The sequence below is a fragment of the Mesoplodon bidens genome (assembly GCF_964165515.1).
Source record: "Mesoplodon bidens genome assembly, chromosome: 5".
Classification (NCBI taxonomy): domain Eukaryota; kingdom Metazoa; phylum Chordata; class Mammalia; order Artiodactyla; family Ziphiidae; genus Mesoplodon; species Mesoplodon bidens.
Genome location: NC_138161.1, coordinates 63,672,402 through 63,689,945, shown reverse-complemented (window position 1 = coordinate 63,689,945; position 17,544 = coordinate 63,672,402).

The window sequence follows — 17,544 nt, the reverse complement described above, 5'->3', positions numbered from 1 at the left end:
AGCAGATCTAAGACTAGAAACCTAGTTCATTTCTTTTTCACCTATTCTAGTCTTTGTAGAATTAGCATTTCACAAAGAAAGGTCTCACAGCAAAGATGAAATAAGAAGACTGCCTGTTGGTTTTAGAAAGTCAAGGCACTCCTAAGCCTTACTCAGTAGAAGTAACCCATGGTTTCCTGGGTGATGATGAGCCCTTAACTGTGTGCAGGCCCTGTGAAGAGATGATAATGATAATAGATAACACACACTGGGCATTTTACTGAGTGTCTGGCTCTATTGTAGGTTTTTGTGTACTTTACCTCACTGTGTCCTCACAACAACTTCTCAAGGCAGGGCTCTGAGTTGGAAGACAAAAGCTGAAGCTAGAATCCCTACTGAGAAATGTATTCTTCTAAAAGTATTAGACTTACCCTTTCAAAAAAGAGAAATTATAGTTAAGTGTTTATGAATAGGAGAATCTCAAAGTCCTATGCTCTCCCCATTGGATGGTAAGCATGGTGCTACCAATATGAACTCATAGTATAGGAATCAAGTCTGTGCATTTTGCTTGTTGGTTTAAAATTCAGTTAGGTGACCCTAAATTTCTAGCTCAAGTCAAAATTCATAATTTTACTTGCCAATTTGGCCACCTGGATGAACCCATAGTTTCCTCATACAGAAATTTTGCAGATTGATTCTTTTTTTACCTGTTGAACATAGCAAACCTCTTCAAAACACAGTAGCTTAAAACAACAATCATATTTTTTTAGCTCAGTATCCTGCTGGTGGGTAATTTAGCTTGGGCTAAACTGTGCAGTTCTCATCTTGCTGGGATCAGCTGATTTCACTCATGTGGCTGAAGTTATCTGGCAGTTGTCTGGGGGCTGATTGGTCTAGAAGGGACTTTGCTGGTGTGGTAGACTGAATAATGCCCCCCCTCCCACTACAAAAATGCTCACTTCCTGGTCCCTGGAACCTGTGAATATATTATTTTATATAGCAAAAGGGATTTTGCAGGTGTGATTAAGTTAAAGATCTAGAGATGGGGGAGTATAGTGGATTATCCAGGTGGGTCCAGTGATATCATCACAAGTGTTCTCATAAGAGGGAGGTAGAGGGAGATGCTTCTACAGAAGAGAAGAAGGTGCTGTGATGACAGAAGCATAGATTGCAATGATGAACTTTGGAGATGGAGGAAGAGCCCATAAGGCAGGGTATATAGTCAGACACTAGAAGCTGAAAAAGCCTCTCCTCAGAGCCTCAAGAAGGAACCAGAACTCCTGACACCTTGGTTTTAACTTAGCAAATCTGATTTTGGACTTCTTACCTTCAGAATTATAAGATAATATTTTTTTTGTAGTTTTAAGCCACTAAATTTGTGGTAAATTTGTTATAGCAGCAAAAGGAAACTAATACAGCTGAGATAGCTGGAATGACTGTGGCCCCTCTCCAAATACATGTTCTTCCTTCCTGCCTTCCCTCCTCAATGTACATCCTACCCTCTAGCCATACTGAACTGCCACCAGATCCTACAGCATTGCCATAAAATCTAGAAACATAGATGTTTATTTTTTTATTATTTGTATTTACTTCTGATTACCCAGGCTTACTTTTTTATGGGTTACGTTAAATGTGAAGATTTATTCAGTGAAAATCAGAGGTATAATTCATCTAAAGCAATGAATCATAGATGCATATGCAAAGATTGATGGAAATACTTCACTAATGCACTGTATTCATTGTAATTTTGTGCAGCCCATTTAACTGCACCATTAGTAAGGAGTACCACATAGAACGTACCATGTGATGTTTTTGAATATGCCATGTATTTTAATGTAATATCAATAATTCATTTGTAAACATTTATATGTATATTTTTCAATGTTTACAGACGTTATGGACACCATGAATAATGCCCATGATGTTCCATGCTTCCCTGTGTGAGATGCCCTATCCCCCCTTGATGGCTTTACTATATCCTAATTTTCCTTCAGTACTTGGATCAATTAGTTTCTTTATGAAACACTTCCCTATCACTCAATCCTAGTGGCTACATTGCCATCAAACCTCCTCCTTATTCCCTTGATCTTTTGAATTTAATAAAGTGTAAAATGAAGTGTATTCTATAAAGGATTAATACAGGATACATACCTTCAGCAAAAGTTGACTTCAACATGACAGGTGCTAATATCTCAGGGAAGGTAGAAACAAGTCTAATTGGGGTTAAATAAACAGAAAAGCTAGTCTTCTGAGAGTTAAACTGTCCACAAAAGGTAGATAAGCTCCTCTCAGATAATAGAGAATTACAGAAGTTAAATTATGTGCTTGAGAGATGCAGTCAATCAAGTCCGTCAGCTGGTTAAAAATAAACCTAGAGATGTCATCACTATAAATTTATTTTTTATATAGGATCTTTCCTTTCCCATTTAAAATCATTCTCAAATCTTACATTTTCTATGAAGTCTTCCTCTACTAATATGCATCTCTGTTCAATGTTCACAATTATCTGTACTTTACCCATTTTTTTCTTTTTTCATAAGCATTGGGGGCAGAGTCCTACTTTATCTCTATGATATATTCATAAAGTGCAGGGTGCATTCACAAAGCTTCATATATAATCATAATAACAATAATCTGTATTACAAATGACAGATATAGAATTGCTATTCCATACCTCAAAATCTCAAATCAGAATAAATAAATCTCTATGCATTTCATTAAAACATTTCTCTCAAATCTGGTTTGAGGAACATAGATAACAATCTACCTATTCCTGCAATGTTTTTTTTTCATTGGAAATGTGTGTAGCAATTTCTAATACATGCTCACACAAACTTAGTTTGCATTTAGTAAATAAAGTCAGACGTTTTATAAAAACAGTGAATTGGTTTTATGTTTCATCTGCTTGATGGAATATTACATAGCCATTAAAATGATGAATGTGCAGACAGACTATCCAGGTACATGAAAAACAATATACTGTGAGAAAAGTAATACACAGTGTGATGATATGATCATATCCATTGTGTGCATTGTTTGTTATATGTAAAGCTTGGAAGAGGCCACAGAGCAGTATAAACAGCTGTTTTCCTAGGAAGCTACTGTATTTTTTTTCATATTTGAATTTTTTTTAAAGCAAGAGTGTTTAGGTTGGGATTAACATATACACACTAGTATATATAAAATAGATAACCAACAAGGACCTACTGTATAGCACAGGGAATTATACTCAGTATTTTGTAATAACCTATATGGGACAAGAATCTGAAAGAGAATATGTATAACTGAATCACTGTGCTGTACACCTGAAACTAATACAACATTGTAAATCAACTATACTTCATTAAAAATACAGTATTTATTGAAATAAACTTTTACCTTACCAGACATAGATTCTTATAACTTATGTTATGTCCATACAAATAAAAATGGATGTTTAAAGGCAGTTTCTTATCTGTAAAATGAGGACATTGGTTAAAATCACCTCTGGGCCTCCTTTGATCATTCAAAATCAGTCATTCATTACAATATTACTAGGAAGGAGAAGGTTTTCCTCTTTATTTTCATGACTGCAAGAGGAAATTACAAACACTGTCTTTTAGAGTCAGATGGCTTGTTTTAAATCATCCCTCCGCCTCCAAATAGCTATTGAATATTTGACCTGGGACAAGTTGCTTACCCTTCCTAAATCTTGGTTTCTTCACCCATAAAGTGGAGGTAAGAAAACTTTCCCTTATAATATTCTAGAGAGGACTAAATGAGAAAAAGCATATAAAGCAAGTGCTTTGCTCAGAACCTGGTACGTATTAAGCTTTCAAGAAAAGTAGTTATCCACACGTATCTTGAGGCCATACCTGATTTACCGATAATTTCTTTTTTCAAAGAAAAGCCCAATGAAAGAATATGCCTAAGAATAGTACTCTGCAACATTTAGGCCATTCTAGATGAAATCTCAGTCAACAGGGAGTTTCTTTTCTTGTCTTTAAAAGAAATGATTTCATATATTCAAACTTAATTCATAATGAAAGCAGGTTTTGCATGATGCCTGTAGTAGGTGAACTTTCTGCCGATGGGGCTTTGTGATAGAGTTGCAGGTATCCTGAGAACACAATGAACATTTTGTGAATTGATTCCTTTTGGTGAAAGGCAGTGGAATTTGGGACTAAAGTCTTTAGACTAGATGAAATGTCAGTCACGGTGCATTCAACACTTAAATATTTGAATAGATCACTTGTGAGCTTTGTCATTCTCTTCTCCATCCTTCTATAAAGCACGTCTAAAATGCTGGGTCTGTATTTTGAGTACGTCTTGTGTTCCCATCCTGACTGTAAGGTTTAGTATAAAGGTGCAGTGAAGAAAAACAAACAGGTAATCAAAAGAATGATTAAAATATGGTCAGATTTCTACATAATTTATATGTCTTACACATCTATCTTAGCCTCATTGTCAATAGGTTTAGAAAAACCCTCCAACTTACTAAAAGGGTGCAATTAAAGGCTTTTTGAAACCATGTAAGGTAAAGGCTTTTTCTCATCTTTATTATAAAGGTATACAGCTCTCTCTCTTACAGGGAAATATTTAACCTATCCTTACCTCTGTGAGGTCCACTCAGAGAACAGGCAAGAATTTTGAAACAAACCTCTGGCTCGCCAGAATTGGCAATCTCGGATATGTGAGGATCGATTTTAAAGACTATGACACTTGCATGGGGTTAAATAATCTTGGCTTGTTAAATAATGAGGATTTTACATAGGGAGAACATAGATGTTCAAACTAGCCAATGTTAGAACTAGCTTCTTGAAGCTTCTAACAGGTGAATTTAAGACAAAGGAAAAGCTATTGTGTAACATTTGTAATCTGCCTCCCCCCCCTTTTTTTACATCTTTATTGGAGTATAATTGCTTTACAATGGTGTGTTAGTTTCTGCTTTATAACAAACTGAATCAGTTATACATATACATATGTTCCCATATCTCTTCCTTCTTGAATCTCCCTCCCTCCCACCCTCCCTATCCCACCCGTCTAGGTGGTCACAAAGCACCGAGATGATCTCCCTGTGCTATGTGGCTGCTTCCCACTAGCTATCTATTTTATGTTTGGTAGTGTATATATGTCCATGACACTCTCTCACTTTGTCACAGCTTACCATTCCCCCTCCCCATATCTCAAGTCCATTCTCTAGTAGGTCTGTGTCTTTATTCCTGTCTTACCCCTAGGTTCTTCATGACATTTACTCTTTTCTTGAATTCCATATAAATGTGTTAGCATACGGTATTTGTCTTTCTCTTTCTGACTTACCTCACACTGTATGACAGACATTAGGTCCATCCACCTCATTACAAATAGCTCAATTTCGTTTCCTTTTATGGCTGAGTAATATTCCATTGTAAATATGTGCCACATCTACTTTATCCATTCATCCGATGATGGACACGTAGGTTGTTTCCATCTCCTGGCTATTGTAAGTAGAGCTGCAATGAATATTTTGGTACATGACTCTTTTTGAATTATGGTTTTCTCAGGGTATATGCCCAGTAGTGGGATTGCTGGATCACATGGTAGTTCTATTTGTAGTTTTTTAAGGAACCTCCATACTGTTCTCCATAGTGGCTGTACCAATTCACATTCCCACCAGCAATGCAAGAGTGTTCCCTTTTCTCCACACCCTCTCCAGCATTTATTGTTTGTAGATTTTTTGATCATGGCCATTCTGACTGGTATGAGATGATATCTCATTGTAGTTTTGATTTTCATTTCTCTAATGATTAATGATTTTGAGCATTCTTTCATGTGTTTGTTGGCAGTCTGTATATCTTCTTTGGAGAAATGTCTATTTAGGTCTTCTGCCCATTTTTGGATTGGGTTGTTTTTTTTGTTATTGAGCTGCATGAGCTGTTCGTAAATCTTGGAGATTAGTCCTTTGTCAGTTGCTTCATTTGCAAATATTTTCTCCCATTCTGAGGGTTGTCTTTTGGTCTTATGGTTTCCTTTGCTGTGCACAGGCTTTGAAGTTTCATTAGGTCCCATGTGTTTATTTTTGTTTTTATTTCCATTTCTCTAGGAGGTGGGTCAAAAAGGATCTTGCTGTGATTTATGTCATAGAGTGTTCTGTCTATATTTTCCTGTAAGAGTTTTACAGTGTGTGGCCTTACATATAGGTCTTTAATCCATTTGGAGTTTATTTTTGTGTATGGTATTAGGGAGTGATCTAATCTCATACTTTTACATGTACCTGTCCAGTTTTCCCAGCACCACTTATTGAAGAGGCTGTCCTTTCTCCACTGTACATTGCTGCCTCCTTTATCAAAGACGAGGTGACCATATGTGCGTGGGTTTATCTCTGGGCTTTCTATCCTGTTTCATTGATCTATATTTCTGTTTTTGTGCCAGTACCATACTGTCTTGATTACTGTAGTCTTGTAGGATAGTCTGAAGTCAGGGAGCCTGATTCCTCCAGCTCCATTTTTCGTTCTCAAGATTGCTTTGGATATTCAGGGTCTTTGTGTTTCAATACAAATTGTGAAATTTTTTGTTCTAGTTCTGTGAAAAATGCCAGTGGTAGCTGGATAGGGATTGCATTGAATCTGTAGATTGCTTTGGGTAGTAGAGTCATTTTCACAATGCTGATTCTTCCAATCCAAGAACATGGTATATCTCTCCATCTATTTGTATCATCTTTAATTTCTTTCATCAGTGTCTTATAATTTTCTGCATAGAGGTCTTTTGTCTCCTTAGGTGGGTTTATTCCTAGATATTTTATTCTTTTTGTTGCAGTGGTAAATGGGAGTTTTTTCTTGATTTCACTTAAAGATTTTTCATCATTAGTGTATAGGAATGCCAGAGATTTCTGTGCATTAATTTTGTATCGTGCTACTTTACCAAATTCATTGATTAGCTCTAGTAGTTTTCTGGTAGCATCTTTAGGATTCTCTATGTATAGTATCATGTCATCTGCAAACAGTGACAGCTTTCCTTCTCCTTTTCTGATTTGGATTCCTTTTATTTCCTTTTCTTCTCTGATTGCTGTGGCTAAAACTTCCATAACTATGTTGAATAAGAGTGGTGAGAGTGGGCAACCTTACCTTGTTCCTGATCTTAGTGGAAATGCTTTCAGTTTTTCACCATTGAGGATGATCTTGGCTGTGGGTTTGTCATATATGGCATTTATTACGTTGAGGAAAGTTCCCTCTATGCCTACTTTCGGCAGGGTTTTTTATCATAAATGGGTGTTGAATTTTGGCGAAAGCTTTCTCTGCATCTATTGAGAGGATCATATGGTTTTTCTCCTTCAATATGTTAATATGGTGTATCACATTGATTGATTTGTGTATATCGAAGAATCCTTGCATTCCTGGGATAAAACGCACTTGATCTTGGTGTATGACCCTTTTAATGTGCTGTTGGATTCTGTTTGCTAGTATTTTGTTGAGGATTTTTGCATCTATGTTCATCAGTGATATTGGCCTGTAGTTTTCTTTCTTTGTGACATCCTTGTCTGGATTCGGTATCAGGGTGATGGAGGCCTCGTAGAATGAGTTTGGGAGTGTTCCTCCCTCTGCTGTATTTTGGAAGAGTTTGAGAAGGATAAGTGTTAGCTCTTCTCTAAATGTTTGGTATAACTCACCTGTGAAGCCATCTGGTCCTGGGCTTTTGTTTGTTGGAAGATTTTTTATCTCAGTTTCAATTTCAGTGCTTGTGATTGCTTTGTTCATATGTTCTACTTCTTCCTGATTCAGTCTTGGCAGGTTGTGCATTTCTAAGAATTTGTCCATTTCCTCCAGGTTGTCTATTTTATTGGCATCGAGTTGCTTGTAGTAATTTCTCATGATCTTTTGTATTTCTTCAGTGTCAGTTGTTTACTTCTCCTTTTTCATTTCTAATTCTATTGATTTGAGTCTTCTCCCTTTTTTTCTTTATGAGTCTGGCTAATGGTTTATCAATTTTGTTTATCTTCTCAAAGTACCAGCTTTTAGTTTTATTGATCTTTGCTATCATTTCCTTCATTTCTTTTTCATTTATTTCTGATCTGATCTTTATGATTTCTTTCCTTCTGCTAACTTTGGGGTTTTTTTGTTCTTCTTTCTCTAATTGCTTTAGGTGCAGGGTCAGGTTGTTTACTCGAGATGTTTCCTGTTTCTTAAGGTAGGATTGTATTGCTATAAACTTCCCTCTTAGAACTGCTTTTGTTGCATCCCATAGGTTTTGGCTCATTATGTGTCCATTGTCATTTGTTTCTAGGTATTTTTTGATTTCCTCTTTGATTTCTTCAGTGATCACTTCGTTACTAAGTAGTGTATTGTTTAGCCTCCATGTGTTTGTATTTTTTACAGATCTTTTCCTGTAATTGATGTCTAGTCTCATAGCGTTGTGGTTGGAAAAGATACGTATACAATTTCAATTTTCTTAAATTTTCCAAGGCTTAATTTGTGACCCAAGATATGATCTATCCTGGAGAATGTTCCATGAGCACTTGAGAAAAATGTGTGTTCTGTTGTTTTTGGATGGAATGTCCTATAAATATCAATTAAGTCCATCTTGTTTAATGTATAATTTAAAGCTTGTGTTTCCTTATTAATTTTCTGTTTGGATAATCTGTCCATTGGTGAAAGCGGGGTGTTAAAGTCCCCTACTATGAATGTGTTACTGTCGATTTCCCCTTTTATGGCTGTTAGTATTTGCCTTATGTATTGAGGTGCTCCTATGTTGGGTGCATAATTATTTACAATTGTTATATCTTCTTCTTGGATTGATCCCTTTGATCATTATGTAGTGTCCTTCTTTGTCCCTTCTAATAGTCTTTATTTTAAAGTCTATGTTGTCTGATATGAGAATTGCTACTCCAGCTTTCTTTTGGTTTCCATTTGCATGGAATATCTTTTTCCATCCCCTCACTTTCAGTCTGTATGTGTCTCTAGGTCTGAAGTGGGTCTCTTGTAGACAGCATATATATGGGTCTTTTTTTGTATCCATTCAGCCAGTCTGTGTCTTTTGGTTGGGAGCATTTAATCCATTTACATTTAAGGTAATCATCAATATGTATGTTCCTATTACCATTTTCTTAATTGTTTTGGGTTTGTTATTGTAGGTCTTTTCCTTTTCTTGTGTTTCTTGCCTAGAGAAGATCCTTTAGCATTTGTTGTGAAGCTGGTTTGGTGGTGCTGAACTCTCTCAGCTTTTGCTTGTCTGTAAACATTTTAATTTCTCCATTAAATCTGAATGAGATCCTTGCTGGGTAGAGTAATCTTGGTTGTAGGTTTTTCTCCTTCATCACTTTAAGTGTGTCTTGCCACTCCCTTCTGGCTTGTAGAGTTTCTGCTGAAAGATCAGCTGTTAAGCTTATGGGGATTCCCTTGTGTGTTATTTGTTGTTTTTGCCTTGCTGCTTTTAATATGATTTCTTTGTATTTAATTTTTGACTGTTTGATTAATATGTGTCTTGGCGTGTTTCTCCTTGGATTTATCCTGTATGGGACTCTCTGTGCTTCCTGGACTTGATTAACTATTTCCTTTCCCATGTTAGGCAAATTTTCAACTATAATCTCTTCAAATATTTTCTCAGTCCCTTTCTTTTTCTCTTCTTCTTCTGGAACCCCTATAATTCGAATGTTGGTGTGTTTAATGTTGTCCCAGAGGTCTCTGAGACTGTCCTCAGTTCTTTTCATTCTTTTTTCTTTATTCTGCTCTGCAGTAGTTATTTCCACTATTTTATCCTCGAGGTCACTTATCCGTTCTCCTGCCTCAATTATTCTGCTATTGATCCCTTCTAGAGTATTTTTAATTTCATTTATTGTGTTATTCATCATTGCTCTTTTCCTCTTTAGTTCTTCCAGGTCCTTATTAAATGTTTCTTGCATTTTCTCTATTCTATTTCCAAGATTTTGGAACATCTTTACTATCATTATTCTGAATTCTTTTCAGGTAGACTGCCTATTTCCTCTTCATTTGTTAGGTCTGGTGGGTTTTTATCCTGCTCCTTCATCTGCTGTGTGTTTTTCTGTTTTCTCATTTTGCTTAACTTACTGTGTTTGGCCTCTCCTTTTTTCAGCCTGCAGGTTCGTAGTTCCCATTGTTTTTGGTGTCTGTCCCCAGTGGCTAAAGTTGGTTCGGTGGGTTGTGTAGGTTTCCTGGTGGAGGGGACTAGTGCCTGTGTTCTGGTGGATGAGGCTGGATCTTATCTTTCTGGTGGGCAGGTCCACATCTGGTGGTGTGTTTTGGGGTGTCTGTGGACTTATTATGATTTTAGGCAGCCTCTCTGCTAATGGGTGGGGTTGTGTTCCTGTCTTGCTAGTTGTTTGGCATAGGGTGTCCAGCACTGTAGCTTGCAGGTTGTTGAGTGAAGCTGGGTGTTGGTGTTAAGATGGAGATCTCTGGGAGGTTTTCGCCGTTTGATATTACGTGGAGCTGGGAGGTCTCTTGTGGACCAGTGTCCTGAAGTTGGCTCTCCCACCTCAGAGGCACAGCCCTGACTCCTGGCTGCAGCACTAAGAGCCTTTCATCCACACGGCTCAGAATAAAAGGGAGAAAAAGTAGAAAGAAAGAGAGAAAGAAAGAAAGAAAGAAAGAAAGAAAGAAAGAAAGAAAGAAAGAAAGAAAGGAGGAAGGAAGGAAGGAAGAAAGAAAGAGGATAAAATAAAATAAATAAAGTTATTAAAATAAAAAATAATTATTAAGAAAAAAAATTTTTTAAGTAAAAAAAAAAAAAAAAACACGGACAGATAGAACCCTAGGAAAATGGTGAAAGCAAAGCTATACAGACAAAATCTCACACAGAAGCATACATATACACACTCACAAGAAGAGGAAAAGGGGAAAAAATAATAAATCTTGCTCTCAAAGTCCACCTCCTCAATTTGGGATGATTCATTGTCTATTCAGGTATTCCACAGATGCAGGGTACATCAAGTTGATTGTGGAGATTTAATCCGCTGCTCCTGAGGCTGCTGGGGGAGATTTCCCTTTCTTTTCTTTGTTCGCACAGCTCCCGGGGTTCCGCCTTGAATTTGGCCCTGCCTCAGCGTTTAGGTCGCCAGACGGCGTCTGTTCTTCGCTCAGACAGGTCGGGTTAAAGGAGCCACTGATTCGGGGACTCTGGCTCACTCATGCCGGGGGAGGGAGGGGTACGGAGTGCGGGACGAGCCTGCGGCGACAGAGGCCGGCGTGACGTAGCCCCAGCCTGAGGCGCGCCGTGTGTTCTCCCGAGGAAGTTGTCCCTGGATCCCGGGACCCTGGCAGTGGCGGGCTGCACAGGTTCCCCGGAATTGGTGTGTGGATAGTGACCTGTGTTCGCACACAGGTTTCTTGGTGGCGGCAGCAGCAGCCTTAGCATCTCATGCCCGTCTCTGGGGTCCGCGCTGTTAGCCGCGGCTCGCGCCCGTCTCTGGAGCTCCTTTAAGCAGAGCTCTTAATCCCCTCTCCTCACATACCAGGAAACAAAGAGGGAAGAAAAAGTCTCTTGCCTCTTCGGCAGGTCCAGATTTGTCCCCGGACTCCCTCCCGGCTAGCCGTGGTGCACTAACCCCTTCAGGCTGTGATCACGCCGCCAACCCCAGGCCTCTCTCTGCGCTCCGCTCCGATCGAAGCCCGAGCCTCAGCTCCCAGCCCCTCCCGCCCCGGCGGCCGAGCAGACAAGCCTCTCAGGCTGGTGTGTGCCTGAGGGCACCGATCCTCTGTGCGGGAATCTCTCCGCTTTGCCCTCCGTGCCCCTGTTGCTCCGCTCTCCTCCGCGGCTCCGAAGTTCCCCCTCTCCACCACCACAGTCTCTGCCCACGAAGGGGCTTCCTAGTGTGTGGAAACCTTTCCTCCTTCACAGCTCCCTCCCACTGTGTAGGTCCCGTCCCTATTCTTTTGTCTCTGTTTTTTCTTTTTTCTTTTGCCCTACCCAGGTACATGGGGAGTTTCTTGCCTTTTTGGAGGTCTGAGGTCTTCTGCCAGCGTTCAGTAGGTGTTCTGTAGGAGCAGTTCCACGTGTAGATGTATTTCTTATATATCTGTGGGAAGGAAGGTGATCTCTGCGTCTTACTGTTCCGCCATCTTCCCCTAGATCTGCCCTCTCTCTTCAGGCTAGGTTACTGCTCTCTTTTCAACTCCCATAATGCACTGTATTATAAAAATGTCTTCAGATCATAGCATGGATTCTTTGAGATTAAGGACCGAAGATTGATTATTCAACTTTGTTCACCTAGCATCTGGTTCCTAGGACACTAAACATAACCATATGACTACCTCAAAAGGCAGAGAAGTCAAAATTTTAATTAGGTTCAGGATATGGTTTATTTGTAGTGACTGAAGGAGAGAACATAGGCTTCAGTGGTTGGTAGCTGTTAGGACTACCACCATGATTTGCAAGAAACCATATTTTGTGCTTCTGTCAGGAGCAGAACTGTGCTGAATGGAGTATTTTTGTAACCCTGGACCCTTTTCTGAGCTATGGCTTTAAATAATTCTTTAGGTTGATGTCCAGCAGCTTGGAATATCCGTGTAATGCACAGCATTTATCTGGCTTGCACAATAATTAGCAATCATTTAATTTTTTTGAACCTCAATTCCATCACCTAGAAAGTGAGGCCCTGGGACTAGATTGACTTCAAGATAGGACTCCACTCTCTGTATGTTTTTACCTGGTGATCAATGGTTAGAGTTTTAGGGCCACATGGTGTTTTTTATAAAAATAGGTTCGCCTCTCCTCCACATCATAACACCTTGATTTTAGTATCCCACTCAAAACAAAAGTAGAGAGTAAAGAAAGAAGCTGTTTTCTAACTCAGTACTAAAATAACAGGGGCAAGACTGAAAATAAGTAGCTAAGAAAATTGCTTTTTGTGTCGTATAATTTTTTTTCAAGTTTGCCTATTATAACTCCTTTTTATTTTCAAGAAAATGCCATCAAATTGGAAGGCTTTCTATTTCCTGCTGGCTGCCTTTTTCTTTTTCCTTCCATCTCCTGCCAGAGACAGTGTACTGAAAGCAATTTTAACGGATGTAACTAATGAAGGGTTGCATACGTGCACCATTATTTTATGACCAGGAGCTCGTCTAGATCTCTTTTAGACTTTTCTCCTGACTGCTGCAGAGTTTGATCACTCTGTATTGTACTAGTTTTCCCATGTGTGAAATGGACAGGGATCTAGCATACATGTCTCTGGATACTGCTGTTATATATACCATAAGTGATGGATACTTGTCTATCACATTAGTATCCCCTGGCAAAAGCACAGCAAGGCACAGTAATCGTTGCATTGCCTACATGTGTCCCTGTGGCTGGTTTGCCTTTTACAGCTGGGGAAGTAGACTTAATTCTGCGCTGCTTTGCTATGGACAGATGAACTTCATCTTTCTTACTTTACTTGAACTTGACTGCCCTCTTGGGAACTGTTACTTTCTCTGTGAAAATTCCCAAACCTCATAACTCATCACTGGTAACAAAATAAGCAAGGAAACAACAACAACAAAATGTTTAATTACAAAAATGAAACCAATATCTTACCAAAGTGAGCAGATTATATCACTTGCCATTGTTACATATCAAAACAAAATGTATAGACTGTACACATTTACTACTGTGACATTAACACTGTCTACTCACCTTATTTGAGATGTGGGGAGCAACTCACTGAACATTAGCAACACAACTTTCCAACAGGTGGACCTTAGGAGGAATTTAGTTTTCCCAGTCATCTAATCCAGTCCGATTTTGTGACCACTTATTGTGCATGGTGTTCCACAGGTATCTTGAAGCATATAAAAATGAATAACATGGATTTCCCATTTTAAACTTTTATTAAATACAACTTGATGTATGATATACCCCAAAACAGTCTCATTTAGAATATTGGGATCTTTAAGGAACATTGGAGAAAAGGAAGCCATAACTCTTCCTATCTTTATACAAATGGAAAATCTTGGTAGAAAAGTTTGTTAAACATGATAACTTAAGGTACAGAGAATAATATAAGGGCATGGATTTTTGAATCAGATATACCAAGGTCTGAATTCTGCCAGTTATTTCCCCGGGTATTTAGATAAGTTATTTAATTTAATAACTTATCTTCAGATAAATTATTTAATTTCCTGAAACTTCACTTTCTCATCTGTGTATAAAATTCCATTTAGTGGTTCAAAATTGGTTGAATATTAACAAGTTAATGTATGACTCAACTTAATAAAAAGGATGTTTATAGGATGGTGGGAAAGACATGACTGAATGCCCAGTATTGAGTACTTGCTACTGCTGGGACTGCTGTTGCTTCTGTTACCACCACTACCATTAGTACTACTACCACCACCACCACCACCACTACTACTACCACCACCACCACCACTAGTAGTAGTAGTAGTATACTACTACTATATGACTATACTATGCTACTAGTACTATACTACTACTAGTAGTACTACTATTGCCACTAGTACTACTGTTAACTACTACTACCACCACCACTAACACTACTACTACCACCACCATCACCACTAGTAGTAGTACTACTACTATCACTACTACCACCACTAGCACTACTACTACTACCGCCACCACTACTACTACAATACTGCAATAGTAGTAATACTACTACTATCACAGCAGTTTCTACTTGTTATCTTCATGATTATCACATTACCAATCACTCTTCTTGTCATTATCATCATCATCATCATTTTCATTAAGGAAGATGAAGTAATGAGCTCCCCAGACATGAGAAAAAATATGTTTCTTAAATTCCTCTGAACACTTTGCAAGCTCCCATTCCTATTCTTGGCAGCCTCTACTTTACAGAGCAGTATCAGTGTAGGTCAGGAAAGAAGTTCAGGGCAGAAACTACCTATGTTAGACTTCTAGTGATCCAAAACTAATTTTGTTTTAAAATTAGTACCAACAATGAAAATCAAATACAAACAAGGGATGGAAACTGAAAGATAATTAAAGGTAATTCAAGGAATATAGAAATATAGGTCAAGTGGAAATAAAGGGAAGAGAGATCCACCCAAGAAATAGAATGTGAGTGCTTGGGAAGAAAAAAAAATGGTGAATCAAGGTAAACCTCCCCTTAAAAAGACAGAGAAAAGTGAAAGAGAATATTTTTTATGAAACAGGCTTAAAAATGGATGATATAGATTCTATTTGCAGTTCTCCTTGGAACATATTACCTGTGTTGAATTCATGGTAAAAATTCTCTCCTGAGAGGCAGCCAATATAGTGACAATAATCCCCAACTAGGTCCCATGCCTGAATTTATCACTAAATATCTGAGTGACCACGACCAAGTCCTGAGATCCTGCCATGGGTAGGTCCTATGATGATATTCAAAATGCAACATTCCTCAGCTACTTTCCAACTTAAACATGTGAATATTTTTATTAATCAGAAAATAGAAAGGAGTGCCTTGGATGCTGCTTAATTTAAATTTAGAAACAGTCTCTTTCAAGTGAATGTTCAAGATTCCAAGGCAATAATTTAGGAAAGGATATGCCCATTGGAAGAAGAGATGAGAACACATTTTAAAGGTCAAGAATGTATAACATTGCTGTATTGATTCTAGCTGCCCTCTGAGGCCCCATATGGGCCATAGTTGAGTATATTAAATACAGACAGTTTCTCAAGCACTGGAGAATTTTGATTGCAAAACGATGACCTGGTATTGTTCTGGGCTGTAAAGTAGTTTCAGATCAATTGGAGGTCTCAGTGTTTAATCGTTGGGGGTGGAGGTTGGAGTGTGGAGTGCGGAGGTGATGTGTGATGTGTGAGTGTATCTGTATCTGTGTGATAGGGTGAAGTATGAGGACTATTATTTTTTAGACTTAATGCCTGGTCTTTTCACTGTTTTCCTTCCCTACTCTTCTAAGCTATCTGGGAAGATATGCTAGTGAATCATTTTTATGTTGGGGGTGGGGATGGGTAGAGAAGTATCCTGGAAGCCAATTGGTTACAAAAAATTTTAACATCTCTAAAAACACAATCAAGGAACTAATCATTGTTACCTTAAATCTTAGTTAAGTATGTTAAACAGTGTGTACTGCCAAATTCCTGTACAAAAGACTAGTACCTCTAAAGAACTAACTTGCCCAGCACACAGCTCTTTCTAAACTTACTTAAAGAAAAGGTGCATCATTCTCTCTCTACATTTAGCTTAACCTTCATTTTTTTCCTGTTTATTTCAATTTATTTTTGTCTTCAGAAATGACTTATACATATAGTTGAAAAATTCAAATAATACTTTAAGCTTAATGATAAAAATAGCACCCTATCTTTCCCCCTAAATCCTTCCACTTACATTCCCCAGAGGCAATGACTTTCAGCACTTTAGCTGTGTGCTTGTCTCTAGATGACATGCTTACACTACTATTTATTTTTTCAATTTATTATATAATTTATTGACCCCCCCCTACTATTGACAGTGATTCGTTACACACAGTTCCCTTCTTTTTATATAGGTATAATATAATATGGGATTAGATCAGTAGTCAGTGCATTCATGCACTGTGTTTGTGTAATGTGGACTGTGTAGCCAATCACTATCAAGCCATATAGTCTACTTGAATTTCATTTCCTATCTTGGCCTAATAGAAAGGTCCTTTTTGGGGTTCTGTGGTGCAAATTAGCTTGCTGCTTCTCTTTTTCCATTAATATCATCAGTTTCAACTTTCTCCTACCTGCTGAGTAACTTATTACTCTTTTCTCTGCTTTCTAACTTAAAAATAGCATTACTTTCACTAATAGTAAGTATAATTGTTAATATTTATTTTTATTATGTTCAAATTTGTTCATGTATTAATATTCTTAATATGACATATTTGTTAATAATATTCATTCACCTATATAACTGATAATTATTAGATATTATATTACATATTAATATTAAGTTATTAATATCATTAATGATTAATAACAATAACTATTATTTGCTGAGGTTTCCTATACCATACTCTTTGTCCTTTTATCTTTTGTTAAAAATTATTTTTTTGTCCCTTTACTCTTGTTGTCATGTAGTTTTAGAGAGAACAGAGATAGCTGCATGGATTTCATATTCTGTGTTTAAACAGAAATGCCAAGTCTTTCTGTGTCAGTTTCTCAAGCCTACATTTGTTATTCTCTTATTCATGTGCTGTGTTTCAGTTTCTGTTTACTCCATAAAGGAAGGCAGTGAGTGAGTGCTTGGTGCACATTTGCGTTAGTAGGTTAACTACATACTATTAGTTGGTAAGCTAATATAATAATTATAGCTAATGAAAATGAAATCATGTAAAAAGTAGTTTTTTTTAAATTAAGATAAGTATAATATACATCATGATTTGAAAATTAGGGAAAAAGCAATTGTTTCTATTTACTTGGTATTAACGACGTGGTATGTAACTATACTCAACACTTTATATAATAATTTTATTTAATTCTCATAATAACTTTGCAATATATATATATATTTTAATAGATGAGAAAACTGAGATTTAAAGAGGTAACTTTCCCAACCAGCAAAATTAGTAAAATTCCAAACCTAGTACTCTTTCTACTATACTATGTTATAATAGGATGGTAGTGGTCAAGCAAAGGCAAGGTTTTATTATAAGTTGCTGAAGAAAG